The 25,000-nt window shown below is 40.3% G+C and overlaps 1 protein-coding gene across 14 annotated transcripts in view; it reads left to right on the top strand.

Annotated features, from left to right (window-relative positions):
• The window catches only part of MGMT (O-6-methylguanine-DNA methyltransferase), a 361,778-nt gene that overhangs the window by 140,125 nt on the left and 196,653 nt on the right, over positions 1–25,000 (top strand). Inside the window, exon 1 of one of the 14 annotated variants that reach the window (XM_059730025.1) lies at positions 14,868–14,975. The exons of the other annotated variants lie outside the window; for them this stretch is intronic. The gene's annotated coding sequence lies outside the window, so the exon portion shown is untranslated. Of the gene's footprint in view, positions 1–14,867; positions 14,976–25,000 lie in introns of those variants that run through there. 14 annotated transcript variants of the gene reach the window in all.

Here is a 25,000-nt window from a genome sequence, read left to right as displayed (position 1 = left end):
ACCCTGGAGATTCCTAGAGGCACATCTTTTCAAACAGAGAAAGCTGGGCAAGTGCTTTTAGGGCTTGAGGGGCCCAGTCCTGTGTGGGAATTCCTAGGGTGCATAGTAGCAGGCCCCTCAAGTCCCAGAAGAACACACTTCCTGTTGTGCCACAGTATCAATGGGGAAGAAAATGGGTGATACGTTTCACCCAATGAAGAAGATCAGCTATGTTGGCATTGTGTGTGAGCAGGCCTAGTTCAGATAATCTAACATGATACTCATTATTACTATATAGATATCCTCAGCATGCAGGTGTCCTGGTATTCCCTTTGCCCACTGACCACAGCCCTCTTATAGCAAACATTTTCAGAGAAAATCAAACTCCTGCTTATAATGCAGTCTAATGCAGTCTCGTTAGTCAAGTCTTATCTAAGTTATATTGCCTGCCCAGAGCAGCTGGAGAGTGTAGGAATTTCCAGGCTTCCCCCATACTTTCCTGACACAAAGCAGCATTCCTTTGCCAGGATACAGCAGTGGTAAACCAAGGCTAAGTATACACTTGTCTTAAAGTAATTGTAAATTTTATTTAACAGGAAGCAAAATTAGAGAGTATTCCAAAATAATAAGTAGCAGAATATTTCAAAGATATTTTCTATGAAAAGTGTGATGAAGAGATGATCAAAGTAAATCATGGAAATTCTGATCTCTAGGAGTTATACGTCTGTCTTGCTTTTTGAGATTGTATGACTTCAGTGGGAGCTGAATCTAGAATAAGACAATGCAGCAGTTTTTTTCCTTGTATAATGAACTTTAATGTTTCAAATAACCTGGGTGGTTCTTTGTATGTTCTACAGTAGCTGGTTTCTTTTCATATTCTAGTATTTACTCAAATACTATATTACATGTAACAAGGTGTTCTTACCCAATTCCATTGATTACTTTTAACCATTGAGCATTAAAACTCATTAGCATCTTCCCTCAACATCTTGTTGAATAGAATACCTTATTACCATGCAAATAGAAATAGATCCTATTTCGAAGCAGACCAAATGTTATTTTTCGTATCGTAACTTTGAGAACTGTAGTATAACAGTAAAAATTAAACTAAAGCAAAATTAAAGTAGAATTCACATTAAATATGCAAGGCTATCACAATATGGTTTTCCAAAAGCTAGTTTAAAAAAAAATCAGTTTGGGCACTGAAATCATAATGATTCAGCTTCCCATTTTAACAGCTAACATTTCAACTTGGATGCAGTGGTTAATAGAAAATAAAGCTGGACAGCCCTTTCCAAAAGATTAAATAAGGCCTTCATTCATTTGGCAAAATACATCAACACTTTCCCACTTCTCCCTCCCTTTTGCAAATTTGCCATTTCATTAAGTGAGAACTTAAAAAAATCTTAAACTATCTTAAAAACACTTCAGAATACACCTACAACCTGGATATGTCAGATTTTGGAAACTGGAGGTTACATTTATTGGCTGACTTAAAATATTGAATTTGATAGGTGCACTTCACTAGTGAATCTTGAAACTGTTCTGTTTTTGCATATTCTTCATAAACTAATAATATAGGCATTACTACTGATCCAAACCTAAAAGATTATGTGATGTGTTCTATGAGGAAAACTTGCTTTCTTCTTTTACTACATATCTGATATGTACCATTTGTTTAAAATACTGACGTGTTTCTTGGTTACAAAATCCCCTATACCTGCCACCTTTTTTGGTCTAATCTTATTCTTTCCAGCTTTATGCTAATATAATTGCCTGTACTTTGCATAGAAGTGACAGCAAAAATAGACTGTATAGGAGTGTTCCTTCACTATCTTAGTATATTGATAATATCTCTGCACTCTGGGTGCAAGTAGGGTTACCATATTTCTGGTTTCAAAAAGAGGACACCTGTTGGGGGGGGGGGGGATAATAATATGATTATGTGGGGGCAGCAATGTGCCCTGCCCCTACCTCTTACTTTCAAGGCACAGCTCCCCAAGCCCCCCTGCTGCCCCTCACTCCCGACCCACAGTAGCCCACCCCCCAGACTATGCTGTTGCCCCTCACTCTCAACTCTCAGCCCCCTGGCACTGCCTGTGCTCTACGCTCCCAACCCATAGTCCCCCACCCCCTCTAGTGCTGCTCACTCCCAAGCTACAGCCGCTACAGCCCTGCTGGTGCCCCTCACTCCTGACCTACAGCCCCCTGCTCCCTTCAGCCCTGCAGTGTCTCCCAGCTGCCATACCCCTGTGAGCAAGGGCATTGGCCCTGGTGCTGCCAGCCAGGTCATGCAGCTCCCTGCTGACCCTGAAGGGCGCCCCCACCCCATTGCCCTGCTGGAGGGATAGGCACCTCCCCTGCTTCCCTTGCCTTGCTGCAGCCGTAGTGTCTGGACAGTGCAGACACCTGCCCTCCTCACCCACCCCCAGCACGCACGCTCGTGCGCGCACACACACACACACACACACACACACACACACACACACACACACACACGACAGTCCCCCAAGCCCTGGCCCTCCAGACCCCATAGACTTATCTGCATGCAGTTGTTTGGGCTGCTCCCACCACCCTGCCTGGCTGCATGCCAGCAATGTGCATGTTCACACTTAGATGCACATGGTGCCCCCTGCTTTCACTTGCCCTTCTCCCCTCTTCTCCCAGCCCCAAGCAGCTCCTTCCTAGGGCAAGCTGGGAAGTGCCGGGAAAAACTTTGATGTTGAGCAGTACAAAATCCCAGACGTTTGTTGATATTTTAAAAGACTGCTCAGATGGAGATGGGAAGACCCAAAAAGAGGACATGTCCAGGAAAACCCAGACATATGGTAACCGTAGGTGTAAGGCATTCCTATTCTGATTTGATGGCTCACTTTACAATGTTCAGTTATTAGACTTGCATAAAAAAGTGAAGCATTGGGACCCATAGCTCATGCATTTCCAAAGGGAGGAAAATTTGGATGACAAAATCTCTCTCCTGTATAGAACTCGTTTTTTTCTAATTTCCAAACTATTGAGTTGGTCAAGTATCAGACAAGCAAGCGTGTCCTTTGCATGTAATCTGTAAATTTGCTAGCTAAGTTTAGGTACCATAGTCTTTATTGATGTTGATTTAACCAAGCAGAAGTTGGCAGAGTTTGATTTTGCCCTCTCCCACCCCTCAGGTTCCAATTTCATTTTACATTCAGAAAACTACTGTGTGAAAAAACTTGATATAGGAATAACTGTCTTACAGGCTTACATATGTGCAGTTGTATGTCCACGTCATCAAAGGGATCTTGTACATGCAACTTTATTTTTGTTTGGAAATATGGGCCATAATATCTTCAGGAGTCAAAATTACATTAGTTAATTAAACGAATAACTTTAGTTAAATTTTTTTAAACTTAGCAAAAGCAATTGTCAGTAATGAATACCGAACAGAGAAAAACTCTTGGTAACTTTTCTTAAAGTAAAAAGGAATGTTCTCAATTTCCAAACTAGTAATAGTTAACATGGAACTGAATATTTAGGCAAGACACTGAATTTTCTATGCTTCTAGCCATGAGAGAGATCATAAACTGAAGAGTTTGTATTCCCCATTTGATAGCCTAATTTTAGAAAAGCTCAGACTATATAAGCTTCCGCAAAGGCATCCTGATATCAAGATTTAATTTTCCTGATTTTAATTTTCGTATACAGATAGTTAAAATAGACTGGCAGTCTGCACTTTACTAGCACGCTAAATGCTATGATTTTGCAATAGGAAATGAAATCTTTTTTATTGCTAAGAAGGACTCTTCTCACCCTCTCCCCAGAAGGACTCTTCTCACCCTCTCCTCATGAATAATAGTTTTGATAAATTCTGTTTTGATGTTTTGTTTAGGGTTGTTTTTTTCCAGGTGTAAGTGTTCCTTTTCTTGGTTAAAACTGATCACAGGTAATCCCATTAATACAGTAGACTTGGCAAAATTACTATCTTGTGGAAGTGTCTGAAATAATACTGTGCTTAGGAAATGTTCATTGGACTTTTTCTATCAGCTTAAAAAGTCAGATATTTCCTGTAGCATCTCTTATCCAAAATTCCTTATTTGGCACACTAGTGAACAGTATGTTATGCACTGGGGCTGCGCCTTTGAACAAGTTTTACACAATTTCCATGGTGGTATGCATAGTAAAAATCTCAAGTATAAGTAATCATGCCGTGTATCTACAGAACAGTGAATACTTCATATGTTTTCAGTTTGCTGAAAACATTAATAACTATTTGTTATGAATTGATAATATGCAAAGATACTGGAGCTTTTCTTTTAATTTCTGTTTAAGTGTTCACATATAGAAGTGCATACAGATTAAATTTACCCAATAAGTATCTTACATTCAAAAGCTTGTCTAACTCTATCCCAACTATACGGTTGGTTAAATAAAAGATATAATCCTAAGAAATCCTTGCCTCTTGCATGACTTCTGGACCATCACTACTACAGTATCTCTCTCACATGACAGGTAAAATTTGTAAAAGCTTTCTTGTCTGGAACATAATTTGTGTTTCATTTGCCAAATTAGAAAAAAGTAGGTTAACACGTATTATCTGCAAAATTTTCTCAAATGATCATTTTTCTATAGGGAACAAAGAACTTAAATCATTAACAAAACCTTGGTCTCATATATTTCTGCTTTATTTCTACTGTATTCTGAAGAAAGAAGAAAATGAAACCACACAAAGTAGTGATCAACATGTTCTCTTTACTTATTATACAAGAAGAGGTGTGCCATCCCTTCAAAAGTGGACCTGAAGAATTTAGCAAATCATCCCAGACTCTTTTTTTTAAGACACCACAGGTGTTCTAACTTTTTTCAAATTAGTTCTTTCCTTTCAAAGTTTCTCTTCAGTCTCTTTTGAGATTATTTACTGCTTGTTTGACACTATTCATTGTGAAGATGATTCAGTCCAACCATTTTATACTAAAATAATATTTTTGGAAGAAAGATTTCAGTAAAGCAACAGGTGCAAAATATAACTAAATCTTTCATTTGCATTGAAATCTACTCTGATATCCAAACAGTCCTAACAAATCTGTCTGAAAATTAATTTGGAAATTCCTATAAAGAATCTGTCCTAAATATCCTCTCCCCCCACCCCATCCATCCAATCAAGGACTTATTTTTGACTGGCAAAAATCATTTTATAAAAAGTAGCGTCTCTTACCACAATTATCAGGTAGTAGATAACTGTTATTTAATGTTGTTTTAGAATATTTTTAAAATCCAAGCCTCTTGGCATAATTCTGAAATTTCTAGTATAACTTCATTTTGGATTAGTAGGCTCGTCTGCTCAACAGCAGGACTTCATAATTATTCATATTAAATTATTATTGGTATGAAAATAATTTTCTATTTAGAAAAGTGGGTAAAACTCTGAAAGATTTTATGAACATAAATCTAATAATGCAGAAGAAAAGGCCAATCCTCAACTTTTGTATCTTTTTGGAGAATCCTCTTTGTAACAAAGTCATGGTTAGAAGTTCTGAATTTGATAACTGCAGACATTAATACAGGTTAGAAAGTCAGAAATAGCAGCGAGAGCCTTGTCCTCTTGAATCCCTAGTGCCAGGATATTTCTCTGGGAAGCAAAATTGCCTTTTTCATGAAAGAGTCAGTGTGTCACCAACTATGGATGAGTGCTATCAATTGTCTCATGAGACTATTTCATGGAATTTTTATTCTTGCCTCCAAACTGTGGCATAGTTCCCTCTTCACCTCTCAAATTGAATGAAATAAGAAGCTTTCTGTCTTAACATTTCAAAATCCTCCAATACTTCCATTCTCTCATTGTCAGACACACTTGGGTATTTTCTCCTTTTTTATTGATGAAAAATAACTGGAAATAGTATTCTCCTATAGAAGCTAAGAGGCTAAATATTTTGTACCAATTCTATCACCAGTCTGCTAGCCTCAATGGGTCTCCAAAATGCCTAATTTTATCATTGATCTCAGTGGCCCAAAGTGTTCTTGATTTGTTTTTTCAATTAATGCCAAATGACTCTTCCTTTATATTTTTTTTAACTTCATATCTTAGACCTAGACATTTCTGTAGCATTCTGGAGGAATGTTAAATTAATATTAAAAATAATTCCCTACCTGAAAAAGGAATGGTAGTGTTATTTATACAAGCTCAGTTTGCAACATGAAAGGTCTAGTATTCAGTTAATTCAGTCCCTGTGACATGTTGGACATAGCTTGAGATGTTTGTTTGTTTGTTTTAATACTTATCAACCAGAAGATGGAGGTATTCATATATATGGATGAATACAACTACAAAAATGCCTGTACACCAGACAAATCCTTCAATTTTCGAAGACTAATGACAACGTCCTTTGACCTGGTATATGGGTTCATCCCCACAGCTTTCCTTTTGTCATACCTTTTATTTCAATGGGACATGGAATTAAAGCTTTACCTTCCCAAGGGAATGTGAAACTCTTTCACCTCCTAGACCTTTAAGTCAGATCTGTCGACCGCTAACAGCCCCTTGAGTCTCTACTTCTAGAACAGCTTGAGCAAAAAAGATTATTCAGACCTGTAAATAAGTGTTCTGTGAGATAAATCCAGCAATAGTGTGGAGTCCATAATTATTCTGTTTTGAGAATAATATTTTTATTTTATTCCAATAAAATGTTGGACATTATATCACTATAAGTATAAACAATAATAAAAACCCTTTGAAAACTAGGAAGAAAAAAAGTTAGCCAAAAATAAGGGAGTGCTTACAAAAGCATGGGATTTAGGATTTTGCTCAACTCTCTCTTATTTTAATGTAGTTTGAACTAGATGGGAGGGGAGATTTCCAAAGTTAATGGCTGTCAGAGAGAATGTACTGCCAGAGGATTTCCTCTTCTACTAATTGTAAGAGACTACATAGCTGAGGTAGTATCCTAAATAGGAAACTCCCGAGTCATTACAGATGAAAATCAAGAACTGAATTCTACTCAGGCAGCCAGTGCATGTCATGGAGCAGGTCTCACTTTCAAGATAAATACAAGTGGAAGACCTGTTCCAGTCATCTGATTTTAAAATGATTGGTAAAGATATCATGGAGTAGTATGAAATACCACAGAAGAAATTGCCAAAACTTCCTTGACAGATATAGATTGAATGTAAATTGTCCAGGTGGCTCCTGCTTCTAGAATTGTTTAAAAATGTTCCTACCTGTGGAGCTACTCTGGAATAGGTAGTGTACTTTAAATTCATGCCCTGTCTACTGGAGACCTGAAACTATTTCCAGATTAACAAGTTTTTTGTAAAGGTGAAGCACGTACCTTTTCATTGAAGGGGAGATTTAATCTATGCTTTGTTTTCTGATGAATTATACTACTTGCATAATCTCTAGTAGCATAATCATTTGAATTTACCCAGATACTTGACAGCTCAGAATTTGCCCCAATCTGTTTCTCCCAAACATTTATAAGACACTCAACAGCATTGGCTGAATGAGAGAGAATATAAAGCAATGTCCTTTGCATTCTGAAAAGCAAACCACAGCCTCATTGTCAATCCTCCAAACAATCTCATAGAGCAGGTCAAAGTGGTATCCAATGGAAACAGGAATTTCAGAGAATCTTCTACAGGAAAATTCTGAGGAAAACTACACAAAATTTTTAATTCCAGCAGAGACTAAATTCTCAAGATGCGAAATTCAGTTTTGGGAATTTTTTCCTGCAACTGTAATATGTCCATCTACAACTAGGAACACCATTGTAACATTGTGAGACCAAAGTACAAGTAGAACTGTTGGGTACCTAAAGCAAATTTAATAATAGTCAAGCTGATCCTTTTAAAATGGGGATGGCACCAAATTCTCCAACACTGAAAGTCTGTATGCAATGTTTGTGTCCAAAGTAAATTTTTAGTTATGTACTCTTGAAAAATAGGGTTTACATTTGTAGACCTTGGCACAGCTTTAACTATAATAGTGTGAACAACACAGTTCTGAGGAAAACTAAAAATGTGTACTAGTACATTTTGGACTATTCCCTTATGAACTGCCCAGGCAGCATGAGAAGTGGCAGCATAGCTGTAAACAGGGAGGCCAAGGACCCTTTGCCTCTGTTTCACAGGCTGCTCCAAACAGCTGCACTATTATTCACAGAAAAAATTACTGTAGAAAAACACTTGGTAAACTTGTAATAAATCCAACAGACTAGCTCTTCTGCAGTGTGCCAGGCTCTGGGATGAAGGTTTAATACAAAACTTCATTGTGATAAAGTCCTAGGTTCAAATCATAGTTCCTGGGATCAAAAGAAATACAGGCCTCAATCTGTTTTGTGGATTTTGTTGGCAGTTGAACTGATATATGAGACCTTATTGTTCCTTATACCACTTTAACAGATTTAAAGAAAACCTCAGTTTTGTTAAATAAATTCAAATTTTGTTTATAAATTACCCATGTACAGAAGCAGGTAGCATAATAACCAGTCTGTCATATTTTCATGCACACAGTTTTGTTTTAGGATTTTTTTAAATATAAACTGGGCTCTAAAAGTCTAGAAACTCCTATTAGAATTTGTGCAACTTTTTTCTCTTCCCTTCAACCCAGGTTAACATTCATCTTTTTAGAGGATCGTTGTCTTTTAGATTCTAGACTTCCCAGAAACCTACCCACTCTTCTCCCCTCCTTTCCTCACTAGCCCATATTGTAGCCAGCAAAAATGGCTTTGTCTTGTCCTCGGCTGGTATAAATGGGTACAACTTGACCCAGTTGCATTAAATAATATTTGCTGGTGATCCTATTTTGGACATTGTTCATCTCCCCAACTTGTGTACAGGTTTAATTTTCATTACAGCTAACTGCTAATGAGAAACTTCTGGGGTATTTTTATTTGACTGTAGCAGTAACTCTTTATATTGTTATCCTTTCTTATAACTTGGATATAGCGATTTACTGAAAAAGAAAAAAAATAGGTAACAAAGTGCATGCTATAGAAAATTATACTCAACTGTTACCTTAATCTCTTCACCCTTTTCCCAAAATTTGTTGTTGTTGCTGTGCTCTCTTTATGCATCAGCCCAGGAAATAAGGAATTTAAAAATCTTAATTTTAGCAGAGCCTCAAACCAGACTCCACTTTTAGTAGTTAGACGAGGATACATAATCCTCACTTCTTTAGGAACAAAGCAGCATGTAGATTGCATGCCCATTAATTTTTTGTCATGTAAATTTGTTTTCACAAGTCTAAAACTTGACTTGAAAAGGAAGTCCAGCATCGATCATTAAAAAACACTATCTATGCCAAACCTAGTTCTGAAGATGCCCAAGTGGGCTTCTGAGGTGTGACTAAGGGTGTGGTAAGACTGTTTCAGAAAACTACATGTTAGTTTTATTCACCTTAGTAGTCATTCCTTTGTACATCTTAGTAATCATTCCTTAAGTCTAATCTCCAGATTGAAGCCTTCTTCCAAAAATTGTTTTTACAGACTCTTATGTGATCTTCAAAATGCATACTATCAAGTGTGTATTGGTTTTTATGAAAGTGTACTTAAAATGTTTTGATATACAATATACTGAAGTTATTTGAGCAACCTCATTCAAAGTCAACTTCACATATCAGTATAGATTAAGGATGCTTATTTCCTGGTTTGTAGGCATGAAATATGCTTATATCCACATGCCAATTCACAAGATTCATTACAGAAAATCACTTTGGCTTCCTTTTGTCTAATCCTACAAATGTAAAAGAGGAACATGCTATGCCCTAAGTATTCATAGAGCCGTAAAAAGCTACCTGCATTGAATGTAAGAATTAAAAAAAACCCAACAGTTCACTTCTTTGCTTCCTACATTTTTTTTATAGGAAAGGATTTGTGGCCTCTAAGGGAACTTGTTTATGGTTAAAGTCATACAAGGCAAAAAAAGAGAACTCCACCTTTAAATGCTAGATCACCATGAACTTGAGTTCTGCCTTCCTCTCATTCATGCTCCTACTTTCTTCAGTGTGGCTACTACTTGGAAATCATTTTCTGATTTCTCCAAACATATATTTCAAATCATATGTATATTTCCCATCATCCATGCTCTCAGATACTGTACATATAAAAGTAGTATTTCAAAAAGAATGATTACATACTAGAGGGACTTGTTGAGGTTTTTTTGGGGGGGGGGGTTGGTTTTGGGGGGTTTTTTTAAATTGGTTTCAATCACTGATTATCACAAGGAGCATGCTTGTGGGTACCTGTTCATACAAAAGAGACCATTTTATCTCTCTAGTAAACAAAAAAGAGCTCCCAGGTGGCATACAGATATTCAATTCTGGAATTATTTCCACAGCTACAAATGATTCTAGGAGTGGGGAAGGTATAGATGTTCAGTCTCCAACTTTCCCATCACCCTTACTCCTTGTATCTTCCCAAGGCTGGAATGATTCCAGTCTGGTCCTGTTCCCAGTAGGAATGGAACAGTCAGGCAAAGTCCCTGCCTGCTTCTCACACTGGGACACCAGTGTGAGAAGTAAGTAGGGGCTTTGCTGCTTCCTGTGCTTGGCTCCCAGTGATTTGAGGAACTCTGGTGTGAGAAGTAAGTACCAGCTCTCAGTGCCCAGCAGTGGAGCAGAGGGAGTAGTGCAGCAAAGCTCTGCCTGCTTTTGGCACCAGGAACTCCAGAGCAAGAAGCAAGCAAGGGGCTGTGCTGCAAGCTGCACTTGACTCCCAGGGACAAGACGTGAGCAGAGGGAGCAGCACGGCAAAGACACTGCCTGCTTCCTCTCATTGGCTAGGGACAGCCATTCAAAAAGCCCAAGCCTGAATTGATTCACTCTTTGCAGGTTAGTCTAAGCTGTGCAGCTTAAAATGATTAATAACTGGACAGATAATCTCTGTTAAATCAGGAAATGTAGCCACATGCCTACAGTGGCTCAAGCCAGAAGTTAGGGGGCACTAGAGCATGTCTACCAGCCACTGCCAAAGGGGAGGGAAGAGAGATGCCCTCCAAGTCTCTCACGCTACCCTGCTGGAGCGGAGTGGGTGTGGCCAGGCACCAGCCGGACCTAACAAAACACACAGGATACCAGTCACCAGCCTAGGAGGGCAGGGGAGGGCTGGCAGCTGCTACCAGACTGAGGAGTGGGAATGGGGAAAAAATTCCTTTCTCTGAAGTAAGCATGTATTGAACACAGCAATTTGCAAAGCATACAGCTGAGAACTACCAACAATCTTTGCCTAAGCTAAGATACAGCCTAGTAAAAAAAAGCATACACAACTTAGTTCAACTTAAAATGTAAACCAGGAAGACAAGAATTAGTTTTACTAATCCGGAGGTCAGAGTCAGTCCTCACAGTCAGGCATTCAGAAAGGCTTGTTTAGGTATTCCCACCTTTTACATGTTCTGCTTTATAATGTAAATGTAGCTCTCTGCATTCTTTGGTAAAGCTGTCTGCAACTTCCCTTAACTACATCTCCATCATGTGTGATGATTGTCAGGTCTTTGCCAGCACTTCCCACCTCTCAGTCTGGTCCTGCAGGTCTTAGCTCTGGGCTCACAGGTGCAGGGCTTGGATCTGCACACAGGAGACTAGCTTGCTTCTTTCCCCCCGCTCTGGGACATACTGGAGAATTAATCCCCTCCCTGCCTGGCTGCAGGTAAGCCACTGCAGCCAAACCCCTGGGGATTCCAGGGGAGAGAGGGGACAGAGGAAGGAATTAACTCCATCCCTGCCTGGCTGCAGGCAAGCCATGGAGATGCAGCTGGGGCTGGCAAACCCCAGCTACTGTCCCCCCGCATTTGCTAAAAGAGGTTGGAGGGGGAGGGGCGGGGGGATGAAGGAAGGAATTTGTCTCAGGGGCTGGCCATGGCAGGCCAGCATCTGGCCACAGCCTGCCCCTGCTCTGGCTAGAAAGCAGAAGGAAGGGGCCAGCCCAACTCACTGGAGCAGAGAGCAGAGCTCTGCCCAGTCCAGAAAGCATGCTGGGATGCTGGAGGAGTCTGGTTTAACTTAAACCAGCAAGTGGTCTGGGACAGACTTTGCATAAACCAGTTTGCAACAAATCAGGTAAGTCTGATGCTACATTTAATCAGATTTATCTCAAACCAGTTTTGGCCTTTTTCAAACTGGTTTATGTGCACTGAGTGTCTGTTCTTGTTACAAATTTAAACCAGTTTCTGATCACTTAAACTGGTTTATGTGTAATGTCTGTCCCAAGCCATTGGGTCTGTTGGAGGGCTCAGAGCAGCTGCCCCCACACTTTCATAGAATCATAGAAGTAGGGGTGGAAGGGACCTTGTAGATCTTCAGATCTGACCCCCTGCCTGGGCAGGAAGAAAACTGGGCTCAAATGACCCCAGCCAGGTAGGCATCAAGCCGCTTCTTAAAAACCCCCAGGGTAGGAGCCAGCACCACTTCCCTTGGCAGTTGGTTCCAGATCCTAGCCTCCCTGACTGTAAAGTAGTTCCTATGGATGTCTAATCTAAACCTACTCTCCAACAACTTGTGGCCGTTATTCCTTGTTATCCCGGGGGGCTCTAGGGGAAACAAGGTCTCCCCCAACCCCTTCTGGTCCCCCCTAGTGAGTTTATAGACGGTCACCAGGTCCCCCCTCAGCCATCTCTTGTGAAGACTTTCTGCAGGCTGGGCTTACCTGAGTTCCTCAAAGGCATGGGAGTCTTTCCCCAGGACTCCATTTGTTCTGGTTTCCAGAAGTTAAGCTGGAGGAAAGTGTTCAGATGTTTAGTCTCCCAAGAGAAACTCTCAGGAGTGATTTTTCCCTCTTTGTAGTTGGGTATTTTTTCTCCTGGAGCAAGCATGTTTGCACACTTATGGTTTCTGCTGGGAGAACAGTGATTCTCCTGGTAGAAACTGATTTGTCTGTACATGGTCTTAGTATGATTCACTCATCTGAGGGACACAGTACTTCCTAAAGTCTGTGACTACTTGTACTACATGTAACTGTTATCATTTTTGTAAGTAATATTTGTCTGCCATGTCAGAGGGTTTCCAGCATGCTTGTCTTCTAGCATGCTGAAAAACTTAATTCAGCGAACCCTACAAAAACAACCCCAAGAAAGCATAAGAAGAATAGCCTTTGAAAACTTAGCCCTCCCCACTACAAGTTTAGTACTGCCTTGACCTTGGATGTAGAGGGTTTCTAGTGGTTATAAACATATTTCCTGCTAAAGGCATCTGTCCCCCAATTCTTTCAAACTTAAAATGTCAAAATTTTAATTCTTTTATTTGTTTACTATTTAACAAAAGGATTTGTGCCATAAAATTGACTTTCTTTTGTTTGAAAATAAATAATAAAATTTAATTTGAAAAAAAATCATGAGGTTAGAGGATATTTCATTAAGAAAGGAAGAGAAGAAAATCTTGTTCAGTGTGTCTCAGCAATGTTCCCTCTAAAACACTAAATACTCTAATATTTACTCTGAAATACTAGTGACTAAAATGAATTTGCATTCTTACAGACTGTATTTAGAATGGATTTAGGCAGTCTGTTCAAAAGACTGTTTCCTATCAGAGATGTCACAGGTAAATTACAGCCTAAATTTTGAAATGTTCTTGTTGTTTTTGCATTTTGGTGGGTGGGGGAGAAGGGATGGGGCATTTTGCTCAATTTGCACATTTTGAAGGGGTACGATTATTAGAAGGGGAGTGTTCAAGATTTTCAGGAAATGAAATCTCTTTAAGGTGTCTCAAGTTGCATGTCCAAAAATCACTAGTCACTACAAGAAAATTATTTTCTGCATGGCTTTTAAATTCATCTGACCAATCATATACTGGTGAATAATTTTGTTTCAGAATAATGCAAGTTACTACCTTTATAAAACAAGGCATTCATAATTTTTTTAGCCATCCCCATCATTCAGGTGGATAGAGTCTGAGCAAGAGAGTCTCTTTGAGCTACAGATTCTTGCCCTCCATCCTTCCCCACCATATCCATTCTAAACATTTCTGTTTAATACCATGTCAAGGAAATTTTTGTGTCTTATGAAACAGCACCCAACTATCAAGATTTGTTTGATTACTAGCCCTTCTTTATGACTTAACTGCTTTCTGTCCTTACCCTTAAGTTTCTGTTATTGTTCTGATACTTTTCATCTCTCTATCCACCTTTTTCACCATTGGCACTTCTGGTAGGTCTTGTCAAGTATATTGTAACGATCATAATTTCACTTCTGCTATTCCTTACATTTCTAACTTTGACGCTTTCTTCCACTTCACATATATTATAGTATAAAGATATTGAGATGATCAATACTATAATATTTATATCTTATAATAGGTTTGAGACTGATACTTTAATAATCTACACCAGGGCTCTGTAACTAGTAAGTGGCCAGGGACCACACACTGCGCAGACTGCACCAGTGTGTCATGGGCCCCCTGAGCCATGCACTGAATTGGCTTTCCCCCTGTCATTGTATTGCTCACTTATGTGGGCACTCCTTTCCCTGCCCCTACTCCAACCCTGTACTATGCGCCCATGTGGGTGCTTCCTCCCTCCACCACTTCTGTTGATTCTTGCCTGCGGGCTGTACCAGGGTGAGCCATGGGCCACCCAAACTATATGTCCACTCCCACCTCACCACTGCTCTGTGCACCTGTGTGGGTACTCCTACTGTCCTACTGCTCCACTGTGTACCAAATAGCTGTTCTTCCCTGCCCCACTGCTGTACCTCATGGACAGTCCCCCTTACCACTGCACAACCCTGGCCTTACTGTCAGCTTTCTGTACTGGTCAGTACTGCACCAACCCACCTCCTGGTGTGGGGGCAGGTTGGGGAGCCCAGAGACCCCTGCTATTGCAGCTGGAATGATGCAGGGGAACAGCAACCAGGGAAGGCATGACTTAGCAGACTAGATGTGGCCTGCATGCTGTCAGTTAGATGGACCTACTCTACACTAGTTATTGAATTTTTGCTTTCTAGGGGTTTAGAGCAAGGATGACAAACCTGAAGTGTCAAGTGGCATTGGCAGCCTCTACGTGACATGTGGCAGACAAAGAAGAAGACAGGCAGCACTGTGACAGGTAGGGCAGGGAGCAGAAAACAGAGCAGCAGATTTTTCAGGGAGCAGAAAGCAGAATGGCTGATTGGGCAGAGAAAGGCAATCAGAGTGGTGCTTGGGGAGAGTATGGGGCAAATTTGTGGCATGCCTGTCAAAAAGGTTGGCCTCCACTGCTTTAGTGATAAACTGATACATTTTTATTTTTGTTTGTTTTGTTGTACAATATTGGGACAATTTGTGTTAACCAAACATCAAAATCCTTTCAAACATTAGGGAAAACTTCCAAATAATTCACCTTCATATTTTAAATGTGATTAATTTTGGGACTTAGTTGCCTTATAACAAGCTCCTGATGTCATAATTCTATGATAATGAAAATAACTTTGATTTATAAGATTACAGTTGTGCATTTAGTGCACACAACATTTTCTGTTTTAAGGTTTGTCTATTTTCCAGGGCAATTCATTCAGAATTTTGAGTTCTATTTAAAATCTGAAGTAAAACTTACATTTTTAGGGGAGCAGAAAATAAAGGTTATCATGTAGTATCATGTAGCATTTTTGTAGCTAGTATAGCTTTGTGCAAAAATCTCAATTCTGTACTACTGTCATAAAATAAATCACATAAAAAGTGTTCCACGTATTGTTATTGAGCCTATCAGAAATAAAGAAATAAATGTTCCTATTTGTCAGGAACATTAAAAAAACCTCATGACTTTTTATTGTCATACAAAGAGTTTGACAGTTAAAGCTTTTAACAGACTAAACCATGTCTTCGGGTCACACAATGCTATACCTCTTGTCCAGTAATACTTTGTTTTATATATACTGACTTTATTCCTATAAGTACATCTAGAATTGACTCAAACCCCAGAAAAGAATCTACACATTAACCTTTGAATTAAGAATTTACACAATAACCTTAGAATTAAATACTTTTCTAAATGCCATGCTAACTGCCTTTAGTAAAGGGTTAAATATAGCTATAAGCAAATGAAGATACTTACAAGTGTGTTAGGGTTGAGGGGGAGACATCTTTAAATTACCAGAGGAATTTTGTGATTTAGATTTGGCAGTGTCATAATGCTTGAGGAGTTATCAACGGGCATTCAGTTAGGAATGATATAGAAGGGAGCAGGCCAAAGATTTGGGGTAACCTTTTGTTCCTGGTCCCTGCTAAGAACCTCTTCAAATCTTGCACTGCTTTTGCAACATTACCTATGTCTTCTATCCCTTGTGCCAGGAACCTATTGAAGGAGTTAAAGTGGGTGAAAGTGTTATGAGTACTTAACTAGATATTCAGTATTTTGTCCAATGAAAATTAGCTTTAGGGAGAGTATCAGGGCTTTTTCTGGGTCTGTCCTTGTTCACTGAACTATTGAAAGAATAATACCCATTACTTTCATTAGATTACTTATTTAAAAATTAAATGAATCAAAACAAGTAAACATCTGTATGGCATTTCACAATGTTAGCAGGTTTATTACAACAGCAGTTGGTTTGGGAGACATAAAGTGAAGGAAGCTGCTGTAGCCTGTAAAACTGAAAGGTTTTCCAGCAAGTTTTGAATCATTCTAAACTCATCAGAACACCTGTTTTCTTTCTAGCTCTTTGGAATACATGGGGTAAACACCCCTTTCAGTATTGCAAAGTAGGGCCATTGTAGGTGTGATTATTAACTCATGTTATCATAGCTTTCCAACAGAATAAGCCTGTCTTGGATTATGCTGAGGTTGGAAGTAATGGGCTGTGCCATGCCATCAAGGTGGTCCTTATGGATGGAAGAACAGATTGGAGAGAGAAGGATTTATAATCTGCTGCTATACCACTCCTTTCCTGCCTTCCTCCAGGTGACCACTAGTCTCTCTGTCTCTTGAGTGGTTGCCACAATGTGTTTAGTAGTCATTACATACCAAAAAGGTAGCAGCATGTCTAATGCTTCAGATAGATGTTCCCCTAAATCTGGCTGCTGCTGCCTGGTCCAGCTTTCTGAATCTTGTTTAGAAATATATAAAGATGTGACCCTGTTTCAACTGGTTTTCACCTTATTACAGTCTTTCAATTGGTTGTTTCCTGTACTGGAATCCATTCCAAACTCCTTTCCTCTGTCAGCTGGTATACCCCTCAGTCTCTAAAGAGAAAACAGTGTGTTATAATTCTGTCTGGAATACATGTGCCTGTCCCTATACAACCAGAGGGACCTTGTGCGTCTTCTCCTACCCTGGCATAACCCTTAATTATAATTTATTAAAATCCATGAAAGGTTCATTCAAATGCATGAAGGAACATGAGATGAAAGGGAAACTACAAAAAAAACATTTTTCTTTCTCTCCTGAAAGGCCACCTCCAGAGACAGAGATAAAATGGACATTGACAAGCAGCCAAAGATGATAAAAATCTTAAACAGAACTATGTTTTGTAATACACTGGTGCTTTGTGTAAGAAGCACCCTGCAGAGTGTAGTACTACCTAAATACTTGTCACTTTTCACTGGCATATGGACATATGGAGGGATTTTTGCAGAGGGGCTGTTTGAAAAAAAATGTTGTTAGCTGCTGAAGACCATCTTATAAAACTTGCCTAAATCTGGTTTGGAGTTTCAGTAAATGCTTATAGCAGTGATTCCCAAAGGGTGTGCCATGGATCCCTCTTGTGTGAGAAAGTAACGCTCTCCTCACCCATCTGGCACCTGCACCTGTCCCAGCTACTCCAGCAGCACCACCGTTTGCTGCTGCCTTACCCAGCCCTCCCTTACTCCTTGCCCCTGCCCTTCCTCTCTCCCCCTCCCCACCCCCGCCAGCTGTGCTTTGGAGCCAGCTTGCCTCATCTACTCTTCCCATGCTCCCAGGGCCAGCAGGCCAAGGCTTGGGAGTAGTCATCAGCATGTGAGATCCTGCAAGAGCAATCTTAGCAGCAGTGGTTGCTCTTATTCCCTGAAGTACAGACCAGGGGTCAAGACTGGGCAGACAATGGAAAGAGCTGGACGTAACAGGATGAGTTCCTGCCCCTGCCACCTTTAAGTGGCACCAGCTAAATCAGTGATTCTCAACTTTTTTTTAACCTTAGCACTCCCTTCAGTATCTTTTCTGAAGTTAGATCTATCTCAGTGATTTTCAACTAGGGTGCTGTGAAATTCAGAAAAGTTACAGAGGTTTGGATTTGTTTGTTTGTTTTTTAACAGCACATCTCAGCACTTGTATGATTTCCTGTGTCAGAGGAATGGAATAAATTATGTATTTTGGAAAAACACCCCTCCCCCCTCCCATCCTCCCACCCCCATTTTAAGTGTAAGAGTGAAGTGTGCTGCCAATTTTAATACCAAAAAATTATGATCCAAGTATCAAAAGTTTAGGAAACACTGGCCTATACCTACAGTAGTCTCACTGCAGATGTTGGAGCTGCAGTTGTGTGCGGCATATGAAATAGGCCTGTGCGAAGTGGAAAGTATTCGCTTCGGCGATTCAGAGGGACAGTGATTCAATTTGGTGATTCAGATCACTGTACCAATTCAATTTGGCCAAATCCAAAGATATTCAGTGCCGAATCTTATTTGGTCATAGACTATACAGGTAGGCAGTGCTGGCGGGAGCAGCCAGATGAGCTGTGGCTTGAGCTGGCAGCCCCCAGAGAAACTGTGGCTCATCCAGCTGCTCCCCTGGTTGCCCCCCCCCAACCCCTCTGGGACAAGGCAGGCAGTGCTGGCAGCCCTGGAAGAAGCCATGGGGATAGAAGGGAATGATTGGGAGCTTGGGGGAATGACCAGGGAGCTAGGGGATCAAACCAGGAACAGGAGAAATGAACCAGGACCTGGGGAATCGAGCTGGAGGGAAACCCCTGTTCATTCCCCCAGCTCCCCAATCATTCTCCCCAGCCCCCGTGGCTTCTCCCAGGGATACCAGCTGAAGCCACAGTTCATCTGGCTGCTCCGCCAGCTGTCCCCTTGCTGGGACAAGGCATGCACTGCTGGCAGCTCTGAGAGAAGCCATGGGGGTTAGGGGGAATTATTGGGAGCTGGGGGGTCAAACCCAGAGCTGGGGGTAGCCCCTGTTCATTCCCCCAATCCCCAATCATTCCCCCCAGCTCCTCATTCAATTCCCCAGTTCCTGTTTCGATTCCCCAGCTCCCTGATCATTCCCCCCAGCCCCCGCAGCTTTTCCCAGGTCTGCCAGCACTGCCTGCCTCGACCCAGCAAGGGGACGGTCGGAGACAGCCAGACAAGCTGTGACTTGAGCCAGCAGCCATGGGAGAAGCCACAGGGGCTCAGGGGAATGATTGGGAGCTGGGAAATCAAACTAGGAGCTGAGGGGAAGCCCCTGTTTGTTCCTCCAGTTCACGATCATTCACCCCAGGTCCCAGTTTAATCCCTCAGCTCCCCACTCATTCCCCCCAGCTCCCCACTCATTCCCCTCAGACAGGGGGATAGCTGGGAGAGCAGCTGGATGAGCTGTGGCTTCTCCTGGGGCTGCTGGGTCAAGCCGGGGCTTGTCTGGTTGCTCCCCCAACTCCTCCCACCGGCACTGCCTGGTGTCTGCCTGTATAGTCTATGGCCAAATCTCCAAATCTCTCCGAATTGATTCGGAGGCTTCTGATTCAATTCGGAGAGATTAATGGGTCTCCCAGTTTGATTCATCCGCCAAATCTCTTCCAAATTAAATCTACTACTGAAGCTTCACACAGCCCTAATATAAAACTATGGATTCATTATCAGTTACAGGGCCCTGAAAGTTTGACCTCTTGGAAGATCATTGACCACATCTTTTAACTATTGTATGGTAAATGTCTGAAAAAAATCAATGCCACCCCAAAATAATGGTTAGACATTAGCCTATAGATATTGGATGACATATCACATGCTGGGCCCAGAAATATTGGCCTGTGGTGTCATCATTGGGTGAGCAAGTTTGCAAGGCTGCTTTTGTAGGAGTGTTGGGGAGTTTGCTGCTATTGGCACATATTGCAGGGAGGAGTATATGGTTCAACCATAAATCATGGTAGTTCACTGCAAAAATGGTGGGTAAACAACTAACTGAGGCAGTGGTACTCTTGATCTCTTTTTTTAGTATCCCTACTAAGCAAAGAAACTAGAAGAAAGCAGGTCATCAGAGACCGACAAGTACTTGTCCAGTTTTGGAAAACAGATGATGAAATATTGCAGATTTGGCTTCAGCATTATTTTTTTGCATGGAGCAAACCATGTCCATATCCCTTAGGCAAATGTAAAAGCTCATTTGTGGCTTAGACAATCTTATGGAAGCAGTGGATGAAGAGGTAGTCAAGATAATGCTGATGTTGCTTTGACATAAATCACTTGTTCTTTCCTATGTTTGTGCTTCATGTCCGTCTGTGTATAAGACATGCAGAGTTGATGGTCTCTAGTGATGGGTTTTTTTTGTCTGTGAGGCAAAATTAAAACTAATGTTTCTTCTGAGCCTGAGATTTCATTTTGGGAGATGGTTTGCCGCATTGCTCCATTTGAAGAAGGAATTGAATGGATTTTGATTGTGATAATCTGAGAGATTCATAAATTTGAAGGCTGGAAGGGATGATCATCTCTAACCTATTCTGTACATAGGCTTCAGAATCTAGGTCATTTAGACTATTTGGACACTAACAGGTCATGATTTTGCCTCTTCCACTCGTAGATCCCAATGTTTTATATATGTTGATTGGGTTAATAGGAAAGAGTTTTCTTTTCCTCTACTAACTCCCCTTGTACTGCTGGCTTAATTTGGCTAACTTTCCAGCCATTGAAATGCATGTCTTTGCCTATACATTGTTATTACAGGAAACTAGGGCTGGAAGAGACCTCATGAGGCTCCCTCCTCAAAATAGGACCACCCCGAACTAAACTATCCCAACCAGGTGTCTCTCTAGCCTGCTCTTTAAAAAATTTCCAGGTACGGGGATTCTGTAATTTCTTAAAGTTGCCTGTTTCAATGCTTGGCCATCCTCCCAATCATAAAATTCTTCCTGTCCTTCAACCCAAATGTCCTCTGCTGAAGTTTGAGGCCATTTTTCCTACTCCTGTCCCCTCCATACAACCACTGGAAAAAAAATATTTTATGTTTTGCCTTGCTATTCCCCTGTAATGCTTCCAAGGTATACATTGGCTCTCCTAGCCATGTCAATGAGGAAATTAACTTCTTTATTTTGTTGTTGTTTTTGTTGATGATAGAGTCCTTAAATTGACTGTTTAGTTACTTTGGCCAGGATGAAGAGAGACTGAAGGAGCTAGGCATGTTCAGTGTGTAGAAAAGGTTCTTAAGAGGGGGAATGATAACAGTCTTCAAATACTTGAAGGGCTGCCATAAAGAAGAGGGAAAGCAACTTTTTTCTCTTGCTGTAGGGGAGGATGCGGACCAGTGTCTTGAAGTTGCAGCAAAGTACGTTTAGATTGGATATTTGGAAAAAACTTCTTCACTGAAATTAGTGATGCAATGGAATAGACTGCCTAGGGAAGCTGTGGACTCTATCACTGGAGTTCTTCATGAAGAGATTGGACAGCTGCTGATTGGGTAGGGTTTAGGCCTAGGTATGCCTATGTTCTGGAGGTATTTCTCATGTTTCTTGGGTTTGCTGGTTGCCCCTGCTCCCTCCTTTCTGCTCCATGTTAGGGTGTTTTTAAGTCTTCCTCAGAGACACTGGGTGTTGGCTACAGCCAGGGCTAGGAACTTTGGGGTGTGTCAATGTTCCTGCTGGGACCAAAGCCAGAGGTTCTTGACTAGAGGGTCTTGCCCTTCGAAATAGGGTTAGACTGATTGCCATATTTGGGATCAAGAAGGAATTTTACCCTGTGATCAGACTGGTATGGACTGTGGGGATTTTTGCCTTCCTCTGTGGTGGGGGGTGTGGCTCTCTATCTATGATCTCTTGAGGGTAAATCAAAAACATGTCGTTGAAGCAGCATGTTGGCTGCCATATTTGCCCTGTTTTACCTGTGGCAGATTAAGGTGTTGGGTCTGTTATTTCAGGGTTGACAGTAGTCTTATGTAGACTTCAGATTATGGATTATATAGAATGGTTTGGATGGGCATGTTGTTGTTTTGAGTGGAGGGTTGAACTGAATGGCCTCGGGCAGTCCCTTCTGGCCCTACTTCTCTATGATCCTATGAAAACAGGATAACAAGATTTTTCCTTTCCTGTACCATATTAAATATTAGAATTATTTTGGCAGCTTTGGGAGCTTCCTGTTTTCCAAGATTTCTTAAAATTTAACATAACTGATTTGGAGATCTGTTTAGTTTGTTCATTTCAGACTTAGATTTAAGTTATCTGGGCCTGTCTGTTTGAAAACTAATTTGCACTGGTGCTGCCTTGTTAATGATTGTATTCTTTGTCTTCCAGCTATATATTTGATGTATGCATCCTTCTGCTTTATTCCACGTATACCAAAATACATGCCTCAACATTTCTAACTTTTCTGTACCACTGCCTAAAAATTTACTCTCTTCATCAAGTAGTAGACCTATGCCTGAATTTTTTGTTCCTATTATTACAAAAAATATTGTTATTGCCATTTTAACACCATTGGCCATTGATAGCATTAATTCCTTTAGCTTTGTTTTCCAGTCAGCTAAATACCTAACGTCTAACATGAATGTGTTGATATGAACTTCCTCTTTCTTCCATTCTTTTATATATAGATTTTTTTTTTTTTCACACTGTTCTCAGCTTTAACTTTTAATACTTTTAGAATTGTGGACTTTGAGCATCTAATAGGATGCCCTTGATCAATTGTGCTTCCCATTTCTAATGTAATGTTTTCAGCGAGTTATGCCAACAAATGCCTTTAAGCTTTGGATATTTCCCATTTAAAGTTCTGAATATGTGCATTACTGGTGTTGACATATTCTATTTGTACAAAGTATATGTAACTGGATCAAGATTGCTGGTACTTAGGCAACCTGTTAATTTTTAAGCCTGCAATTAACTGCATCATAATGAGAACCAATAAAGAGTTTATCTGTGTTGGGTGAAGGACTTTGTGTGAAGAAGTGATCATGTATTTTAGAAACTGTAAGAAGTTGTATTACTTGCAGGTGATATCCAACATGCATTCCCTAGGTTGAAGAAGAAAAAACTGGTGAGTTATACTACTTACACATTAGTCAGATGCTCAAGAATCAGTTTGTTCTGTTCTCCATCTGTAATTTTACTAGGACTTAAAATATTGTGATCCGAACTGTCTGACTTTAACAGTAACAGCGAATTTTTTATTCTTTAGCGGACAAAGGGGTGTTCTGATTTTTGTCAACCTACCTCATAACCAGATATGTTTAGCATAGTTTTAATTTGCCAACTCATGTTGACTGATTGAAGTAAAGAACTGTACCAATTACTTTGTATTGTAAATATGTCGCTGGTTGCTTGATTTAAATGAGCATGCAGACAATTAAAATAGCCTTCTTTTCTTCTTTTTTTAATCCAAATTATCATATTTAGCTCAATTTCCATTGGTAGCTATCAATAGCATTTTGCCTTTAATGATATTATTCACATACAGCTTTTGAAATATTGATATACAAAAATATATATTTTTTTGCTGGTGATAAAAGTAATTCATGAAAATCATTAAGATACTGTGGATGAGCCAGTGGCTCTATAAAATTATGAGTACAGTGCATTCCTTGTGAGAGCAACTCTCAGGCTGCCCCTACACATTACAAGTATGGCACGATTAACTGGTTAATCGCACAATTAACTTAAGGCCAGCTACACATGCAAAGTAGCTATTACACCATAAAAAGCTCCAACCAGCTATGAAGTTAGACCTTGAAAATGCTTTAGTAACTTTATAGCTGGTTGCTGTTGAACTTTAATTTGCAAGCATAGTAGGGTTTTCCCAGTGGCTAGGAGCCCTGTCAGCTTTGAGCTCCAACCTACAGGGGTGAGTCCTATGGCTGTAAATGCTGGGTCCCCACAGCAGGCTTCCTGGTGCCAGAAACCATCTGGGTTCCGGCAGACCCAGGGCACAGTTGTGATCTCCCTGTCCCTCAGTATGTGGGGTGCCCCCATGGCTGGGAGCCTCTAGGCCAAGAGGGTTCTCAATCATGAGAGCTTGCTTTTTTACTCTTCCTGCGCTGGCAATAAGGTGTGGTAGGGATCTAATGCGCAATCATAGAATCAAGCCTCCTGCCATGCACATGTGCCTTTATCTGCACATGTAGAGGGGGCATCAGTTTTAATTGCAAATAAAAAGAAATATTGCATATTTTAAAATATATAATTAAAAACAGTCTGGTAACTTTATTTTTCTGTTTTCTTCCCTTATGGATCAGCTTGCTTAAGCTATTGTAATCTTGACTGGTGGCATCAAGGCCTATTAGCTTTTCCCATATGTAAGCAAAGACTGCCAAACTAATAAGATAACATCTTCTTTCCACCTGCCTTTTGGTGTATTATGAAAAATTAGGAAAAGAAAACGTGTCATACACGGAAACAACCTAAAATTCAAGTTACAGTAGAAAATTCTGATGATTAGAGTGCTAGATTACTTCGCTAGCTCTGGGGCAAAGGGGTGAGGGGGAGGAGTTAGTCTTTTTATGTGCATGCAAATGAGCTCATTTTTTCCTCTAAAAATTTGGTTTAGTCAGTGTAAAATATTTTGAAATAATTTTGGGGGGATGCTAAAATATCAGTATTGCATGTAGTCTTGAAAGAAGTCTTGTTTGAGTCCAAGGTTCTTGACAGTTCACTGCAACATAAAGATGTGATATTATAGTACTTGCTATTTGAGTGGCCACTGTAATAAAAACAGAGTTCAGTATTGTCACAGTAGTATATTACAGCCATGGAAATTCCCTGTAGTTCATTGGTCCGTGACCAACAAAAATCCCTTTAGACTAACAATTAATCAGGCTCTGGTGAGCCCTTGACTAGCAATAGTTGCAGATGTCACTTCATGCGAAAAGTTAAGACCTGGCCTAAGATAAGGAAAAAGTTATTTTTTAATATAAAGGTCTTTGCTTAATAATTATTTCTAATCTTGCAAAATTCTTTATCACTAACTTTTCATGCTATGCAAAAAGTGAATGCATTAAAAACTTGC

This window comes from Alligator mississippiensis, chromosome 6 (genome assembly GCF_030867095.1).
Source record: "Alligator mississippiensis isolate rAllMis1 chromosome 6, rAllMis1, whole genome shotgun sequence".
NCBI classification, from domain to species: Eukaryota; Metazoa; Chordata; order Crocodylia; family Alligatoridae; genus Alligator; species Alligator mississippiensis.
Note: the sequence above shows the minus strand (reverse complement) of the source record. Positions and strands in the feature narration are given on the sequence as shown.